The sequence below is a fragment of the Ambystoma mexicanum genome, chromosome 5p (genome assembly GCF_040938575.1).
Source record: "Ambystoma mexicanum isolate Mex_15411 chromosome 5p, UKY_AmexF1_1, whole genome shotgun sequence".
Taxonomy (NCBI): Eukaryota; Metazoa; Chordata; class Amphibia; order Caudata; family Ambystomatidae; genus Ambystoma; species Ambystoma mexicanum.
This window is the reverse complement of record NC_090930.1, coordinates 167243397-167265079: the sequence shown is the minus strand read 5'-3', so window position 1 is coordinate 167265079 and position 21683 is coordinate 167243397.

Genomic DNA, 21683 nt, shown 5'->3' with positions numbered 1-21683 from the left:
GTACCGATTTGCTTTGATGAATTTGTACATTAATTTTGATCTGATATGTATAATTTGTAAAGGTGTAAATTAATTTTTGCTACCAAAACAAATAAAATAAATAAAAAAGAAAAAAAAGGTCGTGTTTCATCGCTTCCAGGATGTCACTTTTGGTTGGGGTCGAGGTCAAGGATCGGGAGGAAAGGGTTGAGCCACTTTTTTGAGGCGAGGGGTGGGCCACTTGTTCTTGGGTGACCAGGTCTATTTCCTGTCCCAGTCCCACCCTGTTTATGAATCATGTCTTCAGTGGTTATCCACTGTCATCTGTTAGGGAAGAGCGAGGTGGTGTTGCTTATGGGACATATGTCTCTAGGTGGGCACCTGTGAATGAGGGAGGACGGAGGGGTGTCAGGTGGTTGCAGTGATCTATACACATGTGTTTGTTCTGTGACATACCTACCAGGACCTAGTCCTTGTATCAATCGTTCTGCATGTGTCCAACGGTTACATGTCTTTATAATGAAACCTTTCATGAAGAATTGACTTATATCGAATATTTCATAATGAAAAATATAATGAATATTTATTGGGGGGTTCCCCTCCCAAACCCTCATTTCTCACACCTAAAAACCCACCCCACCCATTACCCCCACAAGAGTTAACCCTTTACCCCGCCCCTAAATGCATTCTCCATAAAAATGCTTGTTATAAAATATTCAATAGAAGATCATTCTTCATCAAATGTTCGATATAAAGACTGCAAACTGGGTCCAACTCCAATATGCCTACACCTCGTAACTGAGTGTGTTAAACTAGGCAATTTACATGAAAAGGGTTACCTAAACTTATGTTACGAAGTAAACAATTATGCCTCGGATCAATCTCGGGCTTTAATATTTTTAGGTAACTCCACGGTTTTGAAAGTTACCATATATCACATGTGGAACAAAATACTTTCAATGTTAGACACTGTGTAATGATGTATATTAAAGGTTCTGAAGGCCATGAAGGAACTTGGTAATGTCATAGAAAGCCTCATTGCTGGTACATATGTCCTGTGGGGACTCTATAAATGTGACATGTCATGCCATATGTGGCTTTAGCTCTTCTGTGTCTTCCCATACTGCTCTGTTGCTGGATGGTTGGGACATTCCCAAGGCATCTCCTATGACTCGTACAGTAAGCCTGGTGCATCATAGTGTTGTCATACGACGAAATTCAACTCGGCACGACATGCAGGTTTCTCATGTTAGGTGTGATGTCACAGCTTAACGTGTGCTGCGGGATTGGTACACGGTCCTTATTGAACCGGTCACCACAGGAATTTGAGGTTGGTGTATCATGCTGTGTATGCGGCTCTATGCTTCTTGGCCTTCTACTTGGTACATCCCAGTTCACTAGCGGGAGTATCAGATCCATCGTTTGAGCTTGTGATCCTGTTGACCGTGGTGTGGAGTAAATCATACCACTAGCGGGAGTATCAGATCCATCGTTTGAGCTTGTGATCCTGTTGACCGTGGTGTGGAGTAAATCATACCACTAGCGGGAGTATCAGATCCATCGTTTGAGCTTGTGATCCTGTTGACCGTGGTGTGGAGTAAATCATATTGCTGCTGCTTCATGTGGGTGGGGATTGACTTATTAGTGGTGTGGCTAATTTGTTGCAGATGTTTCTTTGTGATGTACGTAAGGCGACAGCATTCGCAACGCCATTATTTTTCCCATGTAGGATGGCCATGGAAAAGGAGAACATAGTGTTCCATGTCCCTCATGCATCTCTATATCGATGGGTTCAGTTTATCTCCCTTTTTCCCGCCAATCCGAGCTGTGCATTTTTTGCTTTATATGTTATACTATGTTACAAAGAAAGAGGGCAGGCGATCAGAAATTCCGTTCTGCGGCAATCCGTTAGTCACCATACAGACAGAACAGGACATTTTAGAAGGGATTTTTTAGAATCTGAGTTAGTTTACAACCTAAAGGATTCAGGGAGATCATTTCACATATTTGCTCCTTGCACAAAAAAACTCCTCCCGCCTACAGAGTGCAACTTAAATCTTGGTGGTACAAAAAAGGATGCACATTACTGGAACAAAGAGGTCTTTTGGGCATGTAAACTTCCAGTTAACACGATAAATAGTGTTGAGCATTTCCACAGGTTCATCGAAGTGCCAATAAGTCAATTTTAAACTCAATTCTAGCACCTATCGGCAGACAACACAGCTTGCGTAAATTTGGGGTTACTTGAGTACTGCAAAGAACATTCATAATGATCCTTACAGCATTGTTTTGAAGTGTTATTAGGTTGGAGGCAATTGGACGTCGGTTGTAGGTATTGCTCACAACCAACTTGTTTTGGGAAGAGAAGTCGTGATGGGAGTCAAAATAGCCCCCAAAGGTTTTCAAATTTGTTAATACCAGAAGAGATGGAGAGTTTATCCGAAACAAAGATCGATCAGGCTATGAAAATGAATTGCATATATGTTTGTTTTACTTGTCTTCAGACCAAGCCAGTTACAATGTTTGTGTTGGAGAACGAATATCGGACAGTATGTTGTTATCCTGCAAGGGTATACCAGTGCATAACAATGATACCCAATGTTGCGATCGGATAGTAGACCATGATAAGTTTTAACATAGATGAATAATAGTGGAGATTACGCAGAGCCTTCAGGAACACCATGCTTCGACTCTAGAAAATGATCTGAACACCATCCCCACTGATATAACACTAGCGTCCTGACAGAAAAGACTCAAACTATCGTAGAGCAGGGTCAGGCACCCTCACCACTGGCCCCAGTCTTTGGAGTAGGACTCTGTGATCATGGGTTTCAAAGATTGGCATTAGAAGCGTGGATTCATAGTCATTAGGTCCTAAATGAGATTTGCGTGGACACCTGTCTGGGCGTGCCATTTCAGTTCTGCACTCAGGTCTGAATCCCCAATGGCATTCTCCAAGAATTTTGGGGGGGGTTGGACACATTCTTGCAGCTGGGAACTATTCACTTTTTCAAGGAGCTTAACAAGAAAGAGAATGTTAGAAATGTGCCAATGGGTCTTTAATTACTGCGTGGGTCTGAGTCTAGTGAGGACTTTTTTTAATAATGTGTGATCCAGGAGATGTTTTGGAGCCGAAGAAATTGAGCCTGTGCTTAGAGAATCATTTACTATAATTAGCTGAAATGGTAGAATAGCATCACTGGCATCAATGCAATCTTGGATAACAAGCATTGCACATGGATTGCCCTGACAGGTAATGGGTGTAAGAGGTGAAAATATATATAAAGCAGAAAATCTGTTTGTTCCTTGCACAGTTCCACACCGTTGAACCAATCTGTACCAAACTTTGGAGAGTTATCTGTTAGCACCCTCCGGGCATTACTGGCTACACGACATTTTGACACCCCACCCTTTTCCCTGTATTTTAGCCCCTTCACAAATGTGACGTTGCCTGAAGTCGGCAAACCCTCAACGTGTTCGTAGAAGAACCGACAAAGCTCTCATTTTAAGCATCTGGACACGAGGAACAAAATGTGGATGTTCCAATGGGTCCCCAAAAGCCACATTTCAAGTCCCCGGGATGCACCGTTTCTGAGATATTTGCACTGCAACACACTGCACCACGCTAGGGTGAGGCGGGAGGTGGGGAGAGCCCACAGAAGGTTGCAGTATGCTGCAGCATGCCAACTCTCGCCTCCCCTCCACATCTGCTAAGGGGTATATCAGCCAGCCAAGGGCACCTTTTCTCAGTGCAGTTTACTTCAGAGTGCAAAGCACATCAAGGGATAAGCGACTTGATACATCAATCTACAGGATAATTGATTTTCAACAATGAGAGTGTTATTATATCTGTCTACAGAACCCGTGCAGAGTACAGGTACTTTTTGCTAGTGTAGTTCTATAGATGGAACTTCTCCAAAATTGAAAGGTAGATGTAAAAATATGGGATGTACTTGTATTAACATGACCTGGTTTAATTCTTTAAGAGACTGCAGAATCATATCTGTTTAGATTACTTGGAGATCTGGAAGAAATTCAGATGTAATGGGCTTAGAAGATTTAGGAATTCCTTTCCAGGAGTCATAGACATGTTTTTCTGGGAACTATTGGTTAATTGGATTTTAGAGGAACAAAAATACCATTTATGTGAGAACTATTTCAGATTTGTATTCATGTCCATTGTGTCAGGTGGTAAAATTCAGGTCTGATTTATTCTTTTGCCATTTGTATAGTGCGTGTCTAAGGTCCTGGATGCACTATCAGAGCTCAGTTGTATAAATCATGGTAAGTGCAAAGATAATTTTTGTACGATAGAGGGGGACGATATATAAAGGCAATAGAAACAGGTTGGGTATAGGATATATTAAGTTTGCAGCGGGATAAGGGGGTCAGATATAAATATATTAGTACCCGGCGTGGAACAATTATATTGTTACAATCAATCTGATTGGCCCTCGCTGGGTCATTACCCGACCAGGTAAGACTTACCTCTGCGAGGGTCGTAGCACGCATCCCTCGCTGGTCCCCTCGCTATTCCTTTCCTTTCTCCATCTGGCCATGATGGAAAGGGAGAAGAGTCTACGTGCAGTCCCTTCATCCCGATCCTTGGCGTGGCATTTTCTTTATTTACATTTGTTCTATTTTTTAATGGCCACCAAGGGAGCTGAGAAGGGACTACTTGTAGTCCCTTCTCCCTGTTGCCGGCAGCCATTTATTTTCTTTTTCTTCTCGAGTTGAGAAACGGTTGCAAGGATGTTTCTCAACTTAAGAAAAATAGCTATTAGTAACCCGGTAGAAAACTCAGAGGAGGGCATTAACGATCAATAATGCCCCCAAGGGGCTACGTTAATCCCCTCACTTCGCTCGGGCTTCTAACTCTCTCCCCCTCCTCGGGTTCTATTGCTTCAATGAAATACTTTCATGATCAAAGGAGAATCTCCTACACTTTTGTCTGGTCTATTTAAATGTGTTGCTTGTTAGCCAGAGGGAGTAAGGGTTAATCTGATGTAATTGTATTTCCTTGACTTACTGCATTAGTACTGACATGCATTACCTTGTGTAGTAAAGCGTCTCTACTCCTTATGTGTGGTCTGGTATGTTCATTGAGTGATGTATATGTGTGCGTTTTCAGGTTGTGTCTGGTGGAATTACACTGGCAGTCCTTGTAGCTAATCAGGCATCAAGTCAAGGGTACACGTGGGTGGACACGTGGGCTTTTTCATAGGGTGACTTAGTCCCCCCCAGCTAAAATTGAATGTATGAATTAAAGCCGACCTCAGGGATCAAACCACAGTCATCAGGTTTGCATGCCAGACACTTCACCACTGCACTATATGACCTGATGAAAAATAACAAACAACTAAAGGTGAAATGTGTCATTTCGGTACTGCAAGTTCCAGGGAAAATATTTGTATTGGTTGTTGTTGAAAACATGCACCCCTTGTAATGTTTTCAAAAACACTATTATAAGAATACAGCCTCTCTTGGTTTTGTGTGGCAGAATAATGACACTCTGCACACTCTTGATACAACATGCCAGGGAGTCTCTGCCTCTAGCATTTCAATGTTTCTTATTAAGTTTTCTGGGAGTCTGTCACCACTCTTTTTTTCACTAAGCCACCCATGCCCTAAGCCACCCATGCTCCACTTTCCTGACTGTCCCCTGAGCTTAACCTTTTTATAGTTCCCCTCCCCGACCAGTGGTCGACAGCCCCACAGGGAACTCTGGCTATTTACTAGTAGGCCTCTGAACCATGGGCTTCTTTTGCGCAGGTTACCCTAGTTTTCTGCCCCTCTGCCAAGCAGCCCACGAACACTCGGATAGTTCAATTTTGGAGGCCTTTGAATGCTCGATTAATCAAATTTACTTGGAAAATTGTCAACGTCAGGCGCCAGGCTTTTCTGGAATTGACCGCCAATTGGGCAGATCCTTGGTGGATCATGGGGGGTTTCCTAGGTGATAGATTGTGTGGCCTGCTAAGGGCCACTTGTGCAAGTAGCCACTTCTTGTCATTCTGTGGTCTGTAATGGTGAGGAGGTTATTCAGAGCTTTCAGGCAATCCCTGCAATTAATAAAATTATTATTGAATGTGATGGGGCTTGAGTGGATGCAGGGCGTATATTGCTTGGTTGCTTGATAATTTTGGTGTAGGTAATCCTGGAGGCCAGTTTGTAGATCCTATCATTGGACTCGATTGATCCTCCTTGGATTACGTGCTGCATTGCACTAGCCTTCCACCAGAGCCATTGGAGCAACGGGGGCGACCGGAGCCAACTATGGAAATTGTGAGGGGAGCTGGTTCTGACACGAACCTGTTGCAGGAGAGTCCCAATCCATTCTCCCCTTAGTCCCTGTTTATGGTAAATATTGTACAATGTCTACAAGAGTTGGAAAATGTAGTGTGGGAACAAAGTGAAGTGAAGAGGTATGTTAATAACTCTGTTGAGAAATGTTTAACTATTATCTTGAACCTCTTATACCGTCCCAATGTCCCCAATAACAGGTTCCTCCCAATGCCTACTGCCGGTAGCTTGGCTAATGTAAGACAGCCTATGGTGGACCAAGCTTTGCAAACTATAGGGACATGGAATTCTAATACATTGTGACCGATAGCCCCACTGGGGACCCAGGAAGGAATTGATTTACTGTTGGCAATGCAAACCCAGCTTAATAACCAGTCTATTGAGTTCCATCTGTGTGAAGACAGCACTTTTGTACCAGTCTATGCTGCTGGTAAATCTTCATCTCTCAGTTTTGACATGAATGAAGCCTGGAGGTTCAAGTGTAGTGGGTGGAATCTGAGGTGGACATCGACAAAAAGCAAGAGTAAAGTCGTCGCAAGACAAGGCCGCAGTGTTGTGCAGTGTTGTGTGACACAGGTGTGCAGGAGACACTGCCCGACGACACGTAGCATGCAACTTAACTTAAACAATCCAGAGCCTTAAAAAACTGAGGATCAGACCCTCTGCAGCAAAGCCCTCACAGGAAAAGGCAGCAGTGTTGTGTGACACAGGTGTGCAGGAGACACTGCCCGACGACACGTAGCATGCAACTTAACTTAAACGCTCCTGAGCCTTAAAAAACCGAGGATCAGACCCCCTGCAGCAAAGCCCTCACAGGACTACTCAGCAGTATTGTGCAGTGATGTGTGACACAGGTGTGCAGGAGACACTGCCCGACGACACGTAGCATGCAACTTAACTTAAACACTCCAGAGCCTTAAAAAACTGAGGATCAGACCCTCTGCAGCAAAGCCCTCACAGGACAAGGCAGCAGTGTTGTGTGACACAGGTGTGCAGGAGACACTGCCCGACGACACGTAGCATGCAACTTAACTTAAACGCTCCTGAGCCTTAAAAAAACGAGGATCAGACCCCCTGCAGCAAAGCCCTCACAGGACTACCCAGCAGTATTGTGCAAGGCAGGTGCACAAGAGACGCTGCCCAATGACATGTACCATGCAACGCAACTTCCACGCTCCTGAGCCTTTAAGAACCGATGATCGGACCCTCTGTGGCAAAGGCCTCGCAGGACAAGGCTGCAGTGTTGTGTTTGGCAGCAAAGGGGTAACAGTGTAGATTGCGAGCGCGGATGATATCTCCGTTCATCTGCGTCCGTAAGGTCCTCCCCCCTAACTGCAATTATTATTGTTACTGTACTCTGTGCTCACTTTACCCGTTCTCCTCTTGTGCCTTCCCCCTTTGTGTGCCCCTAATGTGTGACTCCCCCATTCCCTCCTGCTTGGGCTGCCTCCTCTTTTGCTCCCTGCATCGAACCCCTCCATGGTGCTCTCTGTCTCCCCTATCTCCAGGCATATTGACCCCCCCCCATATGATCTCTGTTCTCACTGAAAAGGCTCCTGATGTATTTAGCGTTTGTTGACCTGCAAATGGCTTTTCGACTCTGTTCCCCAAGATTGTTTGTTGGTGTCCGTAGAGAGGATGCAAATCCCACTGTGGTTGGCACGCACCAGTAAGTCATTATACTGTGGTAACAGTGCTTGCATTCGTTGGGGCCCCAATGGGGAACAAACAGAGCCAGTCCCAATTGAGATTGGTGCGAGACAGGGATGTGTGTTGGCTTCTCTTTTGTTTCTGTTATTTGTTACTGACATTGCTTCAGATCTGAACAAACTGGCCAAGGATGCTCCTGCATTGGGTTCCCATAAATGAAGCCTATTTCTCTTTGCTTGACACATTTGCGAAATGATGTGTTACAAAAGGCCTACGTATCAACAACTCAAAAATGAACACAATGGTTTATGAACTTCGTGACCATCAAGCTCGTCTAGTTTCTAAGTTTTATTTGAATTACCAATTAGTGAAGATGGTCGATTCCTTAAAATGTGCACCCCAGTCGGCAAGGAGTGCTTTGACGGGTCCACGACAGTGTGGCCTTATTAGTATTGTGGTTGGCTTCAAAATGTAATTAACACACTCATTGAAGCTAATATCTCTTTGCAGATGTTAATCTCAAATCCAATCAAAGCGAAAAAAACTTTGCTCTTACATGATTGGATTTTGACCCAAGATCTTTGCAAAAACTTAGTTGATTTCTCATGGACCATCTTTTATCCCAAAAAAGTGGGTATAATGGAAAAATATTTACATCAATGTCCCTCACACTTTGTACGAGCTCAGATGATGAGAATACGCTTTAATCTTCTTCCCACACATGAAATTCTATCCAGACGTGATAAGAACCAAAGACAAAATCAATGGTGTCGGTATTGTAGTGACAACAACTGTATTGAAACCCTTAAACATTTAGTAGTTTCCTGCTCAACTTTAGAAACACTACGGCAAATATATTTTAAAAATTCCCTACAGCTTTATTGCTCTCGTTCTGAGGATGAAATTTGGGGCCTACTAATTAACAGTGATCGCCCAGCGATTTTAATCGCTTTAGTTAAATTCATAACTACTATCCTCTATTAGATGAAATTGTTGCAAATATAAGGAGGTATCAGACAATCTCATTTTGCTTTGTATGTTAAAGATGAAATGTATTGAATTTTAAGTTGTTATATGTTGTTAGATTCAAAATAATTTCTTTTCTTCTTGTGTACTATTGTGTTTGTTTTATATTAAATATTTGAAAGGTTGAATATCAGCCAAACAAATAAAAAAAAAAAAAAGTATTGTGGTTTTGCGATTGAGGGGGGAGGTAGTTTCATTACACCTAAAGCTATACTCGATTCAAGTGGTATCCGCAATTTCCTATGGAGCATGGATGGGGTGATTCCGCACCTATCCAAGTGGTCGAGAATACATTCTTTAAAAGATGACTTGGTTTGCCTATTAATGCCCCTCCTGTGCAAGAGGCATGTGAAGTAGGGCGAGTCCAGATCATCTATTTAATAATGCTCTCACCTGTGTTATACTGGATGAGGTTCTGGAACTCCGAGGCTCTTGTACCATATAGGGAAGGGCTGACCAAGTTGCTTTCCATGGCTGGAGGTCGATCGCTTCCTTGGTTCTCACATGTACGAGCTATGCTTCTTAATATTGGTCTTGCAGACCTATTTTCAAATCCTCCTAAAATGGGTTTGTGATGTAAAGGCCCTGTTAGGACCTTGAGTGCTGGAGTGCATAGCCTGAGTGAGTGATATGCCAAAGTTTAGTCTATCATGCTCAGGCGCATCCATCAAACGCTATTCTTAGGACCAGTTTCAGCCTCACATACCCATGCACAAAAATTACATGTTAGGGACAGAATCCTGAGATTCGAATCACCCTTACGTTCCCATTCACACCCACCATATGCCAGAAACACCTTCATGAGCTAAGATGGAGCCACACGTGACCATGTCGAACCATCATATGCCAAGAAAGGCCTCACACGCTCATGCGCATCCACAATTCCCATGCACAGGATTCCCTTTGGAGGAACTGCCTTATGTGTCCACATTCAGCCGGGCATGGTATGCCTTGCAATTTAAGTTTTGCATGCACACATGTGATCATCAAATGCTAGTAACTGCTTCATATCTCCAGAGCTACCTTGACATGGCCAAGTAGAGCAAACATATGCTGGAAGTTCATTCGAAAACCAAAGTTCATTTTTATATGCCCACTTGCTGCCATCATATACTGGAAATATATTAATATGATATGATTTGGCGTGGCTTTCCCAGAGATCAGTGTCATAGATCATGACCACCTGTTTGGGTCTAGGTTCAGCCTCCATGTCCATGTACTACTATGGTTGCAGGTATTAATTAGACAGCGAACAGCGTGGTCTATAGATGTTTCCTAAAACCAAGAAGGTCTGGGAGACCACAGAGGGCCTCCAGGGCCAGGACCAAAAAGAAGTGTCCCCGTGATCTGGATTTGTGGAAAGGCAATAATAGCAATGTCGCCTTTAGGGGATCCTACATATTCTGCTTCTTACTCACAGAATTGCCTTAATGTGTGTAGTGGTTGTTGCCTGCCTTGATTATTTCAAAACATGTCAAAGGACATTGAATAAAGTGCAATTAGTGCAAAACCATGCTGCTTGTTTTACCTTTGTATGAAAGGGCTAATGTGCAGGATTTACATCTGGCAAGGGTGTAGATTACATTGCTTTTTTATTTTTTATGAATTCATAAAATGATACATATAATTCTATTTCAGAGAGTGTGATCTGCTATGAGAAATTACTATTCTGGTGGCAGTTTAATCCACAAACATAAAGCTATGCCTGAGCTTAAGGGATGGTAGATAGTGATTCACCTAAATATAAGAAGCCACATCTGATTTGTCTCATCATGTGTCAACCTTATGATCCCAGGCCAGCTGTGGAGAAATTGTGTGTATTCTGGACAGACTAGCAGGGCAAGACACTGAATGGCTGTGTCTCTCCTTTGATCCTTTGTGAGGTCAGACAACACCTCTCTACAGTGAGACAGCCCCTCAGCCGAGGTTCTCCTGGGAAAGCAGCATCAAGGGGAACATCCTGTGCAAAAGGACTAGCCTTACCATAGTTTTGGAGATCAAAGGGCCTTTGATGCTATTGGTCTGAGAAGGGTCAGGGTTGGGGTTGACAGAGGGAGCTTAGCACAAGTGGGAAAAGGTCCCACCATCTTGTTTCTCTCTGTACTTATCTTTCCTTCCTGTCTACTTCACTGCCTTTAGCACACATCACTTTAGATATGATATCAGGAGACAACTACCACTTGTATTAAGGACAGGCATTGAACCCCTTAAAGAAGGCTTGCTTTTATCCAATTACCTGTCTACATTTGCCTATAAAAGAAGGGGTCTCCCACTCCTTAGATTCACTTTTGGACCACCTTTGGACCATCCATGCACCAATTGTGGGTGAGCTGCTGCTGGAGTAAGACCTGCCTCTATGGAAGCTACACCCAGTATCTAGGTAGGTCAGGGGCTCTTGCAGGCACTTGCCAGCCACCCCCATGGTTGGGAGAATGAGAACAAGGACCTATCTTGTCCCTGAGCCCCTTGATAGGGACTCACATCACACTGATAGACAAAACAGCCAAGAATAATGTGTTTTTGCCCTCAACCTGCTTGAAGTCCGGTTTCGAGCCTGCTTGACACAGTTGAACCAACAGGACCCTTCAGAACAGCCTTTGTCCCTTGTTGGATCTTTGAGTCACTGAACGGCACATGCAAACCAGTTTGCTACGCATCTGAGCGTATTGTGTGATCCGGTTTGAGCTAGAAGCCTATTGCTGCAACCACTGTGTTTGAACCACTTTATGAACCGCCAGCCCACTCATCGTCAATCCAGATTGATGGTCAAACTGACACTGGTGGATTCATCGAACTGTAACCCTCGAACGCTGTATCAAACCAACCAACTCGAATTGTGCATCCAGTCACCAACATCTTTGCCATCGAACCGACTGTCGACTCACCCTGGTGACCCTCACAATTTACACTTATTCGAATGCTGCTTTGAACTGCAGCGAACTTCAGCTCGATCCCCGCTCGACACATGCACCCTGTCTGGAACAACACGACCATTGCATTCAAGCCTGGTTCACAACGCGCACACAGCGCCAAGAAGCCTTGTTGAACAAACTGCGAGAACAGTTGAAAGGTATTTTTAATTGCTAAGTGCCCCCTGTTCCATCTTTGAACCCTGGAGACTGGTTATGTCACATTTGATCCCTTTTTTGCATGGGAGCATAGCCTTTTTATGAACATTGTGGCTTGTGATTGCCTTTCACCCCTGTTCAATTACCCAGAATGCTGCATCTTTCCATCTGTGCATGTTCTCTGTTCTTTCCACAGGGGAGGATTTTGTGTAGTCTTTTTCGATTTGGTTATTATTGTACATAGTGTATTTAATGAAAGCAAATATATTTGTAAAGAACCTTGTTTGGACATTCCTGTTATTTTGGACTGTTGCACTTTGCTGTTTGGGTTACTACTGAATCACATGCTCACCCCTTTAAGAGTTTAGTGTGCCCACAGGCCCACAGTACCACAAATGGTGAAGGAGATATATCTCTGTAGTATCTGAATTATTGGAATCACTCTTGTTTTGTAGACGGGAGAGGGCTGAGTAAGCAGTTTATCCACTTCTCTTCCCTGTACTCATGCAGGGAACAAGTCATTTTGTCACAACTACCTTTGAAGTGCTCTCCTTATTGCACAAAAGCACTTTCCAATCAGCCCCAGGTTATCTCTCCAATATGTTGCACCCTTAAACTCCCTTGCTCACTATTCTAAGAGAGGCACAGATCCACCCTACTGATGAGGTCCAACCAGACCAAAACACGTGTCTGGGGTTTCTGTTGGTACTCTTGTTCAGAGGAGAATTGCCTCGCATTTCGGTGCTGGACTGCCCCAGGGCAGGACAAAGACTGATATGTTTGGGATATTTCTTCTCTGTGAAAGATAGTGAGCTAAAGACTCTGGGTAAGTCTCTCGTAACCAGGACTAATGTCTGGCAGAGGGACTCCCAGGACCCCCCTTGTTAAATCTGCATATTTTAGTAACTTTGGGTCTCACCCTAAGTTACTAGGGGAATCCAGACGTGGACCCCTTGCTCACTATTCTTAGAGAGGCACAGATCCACCCTACTGATGAGGTCCAACCAGACCAAAACACGTGTCTGGGGTTTCTGTTGGTACTCTTGTTCAGAGGAGAATTGCCTCGCATTTCGGTGCTGGACTGCCCCAGGGCAGGACAAAGACTGATATGTTTGGGATATTTCTTCTCTGTGAAAGATAGTGAGCTAAAGACTCTGGGTAAGTCTCTCGTAACCAGGACTAATGTCTGGCAGAGGGACTCCCAGGACCCCCCTTGTTAAATCTGCACCCTTAAACTCCCACCAGGATCTGGTACTTGTTTAGTGGCAGAGGTCCTATACTTTCCATGGAGAAGTCCTCATATGCCTTCCCTAGAATCCTAACACTGTAGCGGGAGTTGGCAAATTTACACAAAAGACATAGTAACATTAACTAGATAAAACAGGCTCAATGCACATTTTTATTTGGTATTTGTAGGTCCCGCCTCCCATCAGCATTGTAAGCCTGAGAGGGTATGCAGCGACAACAGAGAACAATGAGTATTGAGAACAGTGGATGCTGCTTATTAGGGCGGGAGAGCACCGCCCCCCCTTCGACTTACAGAGAGTATGAAAAAAAAGAAATCAGCGTGCAGCAGCATAAACGATTTATTCTTTGACAACAACGTGAAGCACAGCTGCTGAAATCAGATTGTGTGGCAGGCCCTGAATGGGACATACATTGGCAGAGTGGCGCATCCCATTTCATACAGTTTTTCGCTATGTATACTGTAAGGAGCTTGCAGGCTCTTCGCAGTTAGCGTAATAACTCTAAATCAGTTGTGTTAGGAGGCTAGCGGGGCGCTAGAGATGTGGCCCCGCCAGTATTAATGTATGCACAAACAGCGCAGTATAAGCAGACACAGGGGGCCTCATTCCGAGATTGGTGGCAGTCATGGCGCTATTTGCGCCATGACTGCCACCAATAATGGGTCCGGCACCGGTGTAGTTCAATGGGGACTTACCGGTCTAGTCCGACCCTGGTGGGACTGCTAAGCCCCCATTGTACCAACCATTCCCCATTCCCATTTGAGCCCCAATAGGGCTCAATGGGAATGGGGAGGGCGCTAATAACGGGCTTGCGACGTGCAAGCCCGTTATTAGCGCCCTGGTGCCTTAGTGGGACCCATAAGGGACGTGTGATCTGACCACACATTCCTTACGGTCCCCGCCAAGGGACCTCGGAATAGGGCGGTAGGGGATTACTGGCACCGGTCTCTTTACCGGTGCCTGGTATCCCTTAGCGCCCTACTCGTAATGAGGCCCAGGATCTGCATAGTAACAGAGTGGGGTTAACATTTGTTCATTGGCTGTTTGTCAGCCAATTACATTTCATTACTCTGAGTGTGGGTGAGGTCAGGTGGTGATATGGGTGCATAGCGCGAGAGTCAGAGCTGCGTGGTGCTGCCTTCTGACTGGATTGTCTGTTTGGGCCCTCTCAGCTGTCCGAGGCCTGTGTGAGCCAGCAGAGGTTGGTCGGCATAGCTGAGCCCGAAGGAGTAGAGGCAGAGCAATGTGCGTGCCGGTCCGAGACCCCATAACGTGTGGTAAGTAAAGTGTGAAAGTGCAGTAGTATGTATCAGCCAGGCTCTACCGTGGCTGTACAGACTACTGGTTCGAGTCCATTCCCTGGCTGCACCGTTATCCTGAGCGTTCGACGTTTCTGTCCGTCGTTGACAGGAGTAAGCTAAAGCAGCACTGTTATAGGGCAGTACGAGTCCAGAAGCGGGGCTGCCTGCTAAGCATGCCCTCCAGCCCCTGCGTATACGTGGGCGCCATTCCACCGTCCATGATCGCCCTCTCCTCTAAGGTGACAGGGGCTCTGTGGGCTGAGAGGAGAGACCCTCTAGGCAGAGGCAGGCAGCTCCTACAGAAATAACACTTCAGGTTTCAGGTTCCTTGAAGAAGAACAAGTGTCCGGAAGCTCTTCAAATAGCTGTTACATCACAGGATCATGGCGAGCCTGCAGTGCTGAACAGCCAGCACCCCGTGCAGGGTAGACAAAGCAGAGCCTTGTGTAGTGTGCTGAGCTCCTACAGCAGCAGGCACACGGGGAGACTGTGCCTTGTCCTTTCCAGATAATAGAGAGGCTCAGTGTGTTCCTGAAAAGACAGCGCACATGAGCAGGCCCTGAAGAGACAGCGCCTTTTGTCAGAATCCATAATCATCAGCTCTCCCATACTATAATGTTGTGTTATTAAAAATGCACAGTGGCGATGCTACAAAGCATGTTTGCCACCATAGACATCTGGTTACTATATTTAAATTAGGTGGAGGTTTCCTTTTTCTGGTAAGATAGCTCGATGAGTTAAGTGGTCTTCTAGTAGCCCTGTGTGAAACCTGCAGTCACAGAGTACTGGTGGCAGGGCCGACTCACACCTACGTACATATTTGGTGATCCATGTAGTCCCATTTAAGAGATTTCTAACTTTTGTAGTTATGGCACTTCGGGGCGGGGAAAGCCGGCATAAGGCACTATATCAAGCACTTCCATTGTCTCATGCGCTAGGCACGGATAATGCTCATTATCAGATTGGTTGCGTGTCTTTTCCTAGCTTTTCCTTCGCTCTTCCGCCTCCAACTCCCTCAGGGTCAGCCGCTTCTCCAAGCAACGAGTTGGGGGGAGATCTCTCTCCGCAGCAGGAGCCTCCCTCTGGAACAGCCTTCCTGAAACTTGAGGAGAACCATCTCCGGTTCCGGAAGCACCTCAAAACCTTCCTCTTTGCTTCTGCTTTCTCTCCCCCTCTCTCCTGCTAAATCACTGAAACTGTACTGAATCAGCAACTGGGCCACTCACCAATCTCGGTCCCTGGCCCAGCCACTCTCCTCTGCACTGCCTTCCTTGCAACCCCTGCACTGCGGGACTGTCTCTGTATCCCTACAGCCCCCCTTCCCAGCACTTGTCTGCACTTATCTTGCACTTGCCACCAGCTGGCCCTTATTATTTATCTTGTTCATTACTAACCCTGTACTGCACTTTCCCCTCTCCCTTCCCCCTTGCACTTTTCCCGTCCCCCCTACCCATGCACTTTCGCGATCTGAATGACACCTGGCCTAGTAGGATCGTTGGCTGTCTCCCCTTGTTCCCCCCTCCCTGCCTCGTCGCGCCTTGAAACACTAAAGGCGCGTTACAAATGCCATATCATATCATATCATATACTTGAATGGCGTGGCACAGTGAACGCCTGCATGCGGTGGAAACCCATGGTGAATGTACCACCATAGAGGACAATGCACGTCCAGTGAGATATGAGTCTTTCCCTGACAGTGAGTGCATGCATCCTTGTAATGTGTGCACATGTGCTTTCCCAACTGAAAGAGTGGCGAGCTAGGTTTCTCTTCTATATCTATCTTTAAAAGGCAAAATAACTGCTAACTCTACAACAACCTGCCAATACATCACAAACACTGGCAACACTGTAAGTTTCGCTCCTTTTTAGTTTGTGCAATAACCTTTTTTGTTTAATGTATTGAGTTTTGCGAGGAGTGAATTGTTTCACTGTTCTTTCATAGTTCTCTTTGGGTGTTATATATGCCATAGCAAATTATGTTGTATAAATAAAATAAAACTAGTACGAATGCAGTGTTTTTGTTTTTATAATGTGCATTATGCAGGCACCCTTTCACGGCGCACATTGAAGAAATAAAAAATATGCGTGGCGTTTTTAGGGCTGGTGGATTATTTGTGAGGTGAAAACGAGTACATGGAGCATTGCCTATAAATACTATATCAACACGACTTGGCAATGCCAACAGATTCGGCTTTTGTGTAGGCGTGGGAAATGCTCTTGCCAGGAACAGCTGCAGTGGTACTAACTACACATCGTTGGTAGCGTGAGTACCTGGGCATTTAATAGCAGTGCCTGGCAAGTGCTAACAACTCATGCACAAGCCAAAAATGTTGGCTTTGCCAATGCTTGTTTTAAACAGGACTTCAGTGGCTTTGCAAATACTTGTTTTTAACAGGAGGTCAGTGAAGGGCACGCAGAGCGCTTGTAACTCTCAGCCCAGGGTAAAGGCCAGGGACTGTAACTCTCCAGCCATGAAATCTCTCCACTGGCTCTCGGTGGCGGCAAGGATCAAGTTCAAGACCTTTTCATTGTCCACAAGGCTTTCTGGTGCTGGTATCTGCACTACATCCAATGCTATCTTCCTAAATACCTTCCTTCTCAAGCCCTAAGGGTTAGATACTTCTCCAGGCAGAGAGTGGGGGGGTAGATCCTTCTCCCCTGCAGGCGCCTCCCTCTGAAATGGCCTCCCTGACCCTCCCAAACTTGAGCCGGCTAACTTTAGAGACTGTGGGGAGGGGAAAACTTTTGTGGGTGCATCCAACTTCTTTCCATATTCTGAGATTATTCTTGTGCAGTTTAAATGTGCAAGCTGTTAACTCTCTCGTTCACGTGTGTGAGACAACTGTGTCTTATGTCCCCCTTACCCAATCACTCCCCTGACTGACATGCAAGTACTGACTTGCGTAACAGGGGCCCCTGCACCCCCCACATGTTCTGGAAGGGGGCCCCACTTGGAGTAAAAAAATTCACTCTGCATTTCTATAGCAGAAATAATTTCTTTATGAAGGCAGAGTGAATACAAAATGTCCAGTAGCTAATCCCACTGCATGACAAGAAGACCCTAGGCTGGAGTTCTCCATGTCATGGGGTGGGGGAAGCCCTATGACTTCAAAAATAAATAGTTTATTTTTGAAGTCACTGTGCCTTCATAAAGAAATGATTTCCGTTATGGTTCAGTCCTTAACGGAAATATTTTCTTTATGAAGTAAGAGTGACTTTAAAAAGAAACAATGGGCCCCATTACGAGCATGGCGGTAGCCGTGCCTATATGGCAGGCACGGCTACCGCCATGCTCCTTACCGGCACCTCCTCCGGTGATTGGGCAATAACCGGCCCATTACAAGATGAATGGGCTGGTAATTGCCCTTTCGCGGGTGGCGGTATTGTCGGGCTGGTTGCGCCGACACCGTTGATAACGGTGCCGGCGCTATTACAAGTTATGCTCGCGGGTGCCGCACAGCCCGCCAGGTAAGACCTGGCGAGCTGTCAGGAACCCGCGAGCAGAACTCGTATTGCGGCGGGACGGTATGAACGGTGCCAGTGCCTTACCGGCACCGTTCATACCGTCACCGCCAGGGTCCTAATGAGGCTCAATGTATTTTTTAAGTATTGTGGCTCCCCTCAACCCATGACATGTGCGTGTGTGAGTGTATGGTGAAAGGATGCACACTGAAATATATAGGTGGCTGCCTGGGTGTGACTGTATGGTGAAAATGTCCACACTTAAGTGTAAAGGTGACTCTCTGTGTGAGGGTATGGTGAAAGGGTGCACACAAATGTATGGGTGGCTGGGTGTGCGTGTACGGTGAAAGGATGCACACTTAAATGTGTGGGTGGCTGCCTGGGTGTGCCTGTATGGTGAAAGGGTGCACACTTAAATGTATGGGTAGGTGCCTAGGTGTGTGTGCCTGTGTGGTGAAAGGTTGCACACTTAAATGTACAGGTGGCTGCCTGGGTGTGCCTGTATGGTGAAAGGGTGCACACTTAAATATATGGATGGCTGGGTGTATATATGGTTAATGGTGTGTGTGCTTGTGTTCAGGGGCGCAACAAAACCTACATTTCAGGGGGGCTAACTTTTCAAATGTTGGGAGAGGTGCTAACTTCATGTGTGGTGGGGAGGAGCAAACCTATTTGTGTGGGGGCATCTAACTTCTTTACACATTTCAATGAGACTATTCTAGTGCAGCTTCAATGTTACAAGCAGTTAACTCTCTCCTATAGGTCTGAAAGCACCCACTTATAGGCTGCTGTGAGAATGACTGGTCTCCTGTTTCCGTTCTACCCTTCAAATCACTCCCCTGGCATGCAAGTACTAAACCCACATCACAATTTCAATTGCTTAAAAAATGTGGCATTTGAATGCGAGTACTAACAGTGAAATGATGTACATTAGTAATTGCTGGGCTGGGCCCTTGTTAATGGCAAAACGCAGGTGCTGTTTAACATCTGTGTCCTTTTCTGTCCGGCAACTGCTCTGAAGGTCAGCCAGGTCAAGTCAACATAGCCCACAATTTCATTGGGGGGATCCCGGGGGGTGGGGGGGTTTCGGGGAGTGCTGAAGCCCAGTCAGCTCAATGGTGTTCCACCACTACTTGTGTTTAATGCCTTGATTAATTATTGGTAATCATCTTTACACCTAGCCCTATTCTTCCTCATCCCAGTACTTGTGTATGAGGCAGTACTTGTGTATGAGGCACTATGCCTCATACACAAGTACTGGGATAAGGTAGAGGTACATGAAGGTAATGCCTGACTTAGCTACCTGTAATCTTCATTACTCCAAGTCCCACTCTTCCTCCAGTACTTACCAGTGAGGCAAGGAGCCTCATAAGTAAGCACTGGGACAAGGAAGAGGGACGTGGAGGTAATTCTGGGCCAATGAGCTGATTTTGGAGGTTGGGGTAGGGGATGGCAGGGAGAAGAGATGTGTGGGGGGGGTGTAGGGTTGTGCAACAAATCATAATGGTCGTCCATGTCCATGGTAAGCAGGCATGATATGTGGTATTAGTGGCTAGAGAGTCTTATCATTCCTCAGCTTGGTATGACTTTTTTTAACTGGGCATTTCTGATAAAGCAGTCCTGCTAAGTGTAATTACCTGGCTAGACTGGCATTTGGGTTCTGCCAGTCTAGCCATTTCTTACTGTGGCACTGTATATTGTTCTGGGCATCTGTGATAAAATGATATGTTATGATATGATAAGTCAAATATAACGCACCTGTACACAAGTGTTTTTAGTCACGACAAGACAAGAGAAGGAAAACTGAGGGAGGACAAGACAAATGATCTTACTAAGCCTTGTGTCATTCAGATCGAGAACGAGAAGTGCAAGGGGAAAGGGAGGGGGGAAGTGCAAGGGAGAGGGGAGGGGAAAACAGGGCAGCAATGCACTGAGTAAGTGCCGGCAGGGCAGCGCGGCTCTGGGTAGTGCAAGGAGAACAAGGGACTGTAGGGTTACAGTTACAGCCCCTAACTGCGTGGTAGGCCTGGAGGCAGTGCAAGGGTGACTGATCAAGAAAGAGCCTGGACGCAGTAAGACAGAGGGTAGCCAAGCAACCAGTTGCTACAGCGGACAGGTAGGTCAGCAGGGGAGGGAGCGAGAGAAAGCAGAGGAGAAGAGGAACGTTTTGAGCTGCTTCCGGAACTTCCGGAATTCACTCTGCATTTCTATAGGAGAAATAATTTCTTTATGAAGGCAGAGTGAATGGAAAAAGTCCAGTAGCTAATCCCACCCCATGACAAGAAGACCCTAGGCTGGATTTCTCCATGTCAAGCCCTATGACTTCAAAAATAAATAGTTTATTTTTGAAGTCACTCTGCCTTCATAAAGAAATTATTTCCGTTATGGTGCAGTCCTTAACGGAAATATTTTGAGAGAGTTAACAGCTTGCAACATTTAAACTGCACAAGGATAATCTCAGAATATGGAAAGAAGTTGGATGCACCCACACAAGTTTTCCCCTCCCCACAGTCTCTAAAGTTAGCCCAACTTGTGTTGCTGCAGCTTAAATGTATCATTGTTGATATGCAGTCTGGCCCTTCTGCAGCACAGGATAGCTGTGTGCGTAGCAAGGCTGCCGCTACTACTGCAGCACAGGATAGCTGTAGTAGTTACTGTAGTAGTTACTGCAGTAGTTACTGCAGCACAGGATAGCTGTGTGCGTAGCAAGGCTGGCACTACTACTGCAGCACAGGATATCTGTGTGCGTAGCAAGGCTGCCACTACTACTGCAGCACAGGATAGCTGTGTGCGTAGCAAGGCTGCCACTACTACTGCAGCACAGGATAGCTGTGTGCGTAGCAAGGCGGCCACTACTACTGCAGCACAGGATAGCTGTGTGCGTAGCAAGGCGGCCACTACTACGCACAGGATAGCTGTGTGCGTAGCAAGGCGGCCAATACTACTGCAGCACAGGATAGCTGTGTGCGTAGCAAGGCTGCCACTACTACTGCAGCACAGGATAGCTGTGTGCGTATCAAGGCTGCCAATACTTCCTGTTGACCCACGTCCAAAGTACTGTTCCAATGGTGCTTCAGTCCCTTACTAAAAGGGCTCAATGCTTATAGAGTCTTCCCACTCTTCCCAGGTGCTGCAAGCGTCAACGGCTTCCCTTGAACGCCAGGGAACCTACAAAGAAATCACTCCAGTCTCCAACTGTTGTTCTCACTTCATTAAGAACAGTTGGAAGCGGTTAGACCGACAAAGGGTTACAGCCTTTTCCAGCAATGATGTTCGCAACCTCACAGGGCTAACTTTGATGCCCCTCAGCTCTTTGTGGATAAAGATGATGCAATAAGTGATTTTACACTTAGCGGCCACATCCCTCTAGCTATTCCTAGTACCTTAGTTTCTCCCCTTTCAGATAATGCCTAAAATCCCACCTAAGTAGGAGGATCAACGCATATTAGTGCCAGTAACAGCATGAGCAAACTATTTTTCCAGATTTACTGAATATCTATGTAATTAATTTATTTGTGCATACAACATAGTAGCAGCTATTCTCAATACAAGCGACTATAAAATACACCATCACACTTAGACACTTAAGACAAATTTGCCTTCATTAGTACCTAAAACCTAATGCTTTTTACGTCATGGTTGTGTAG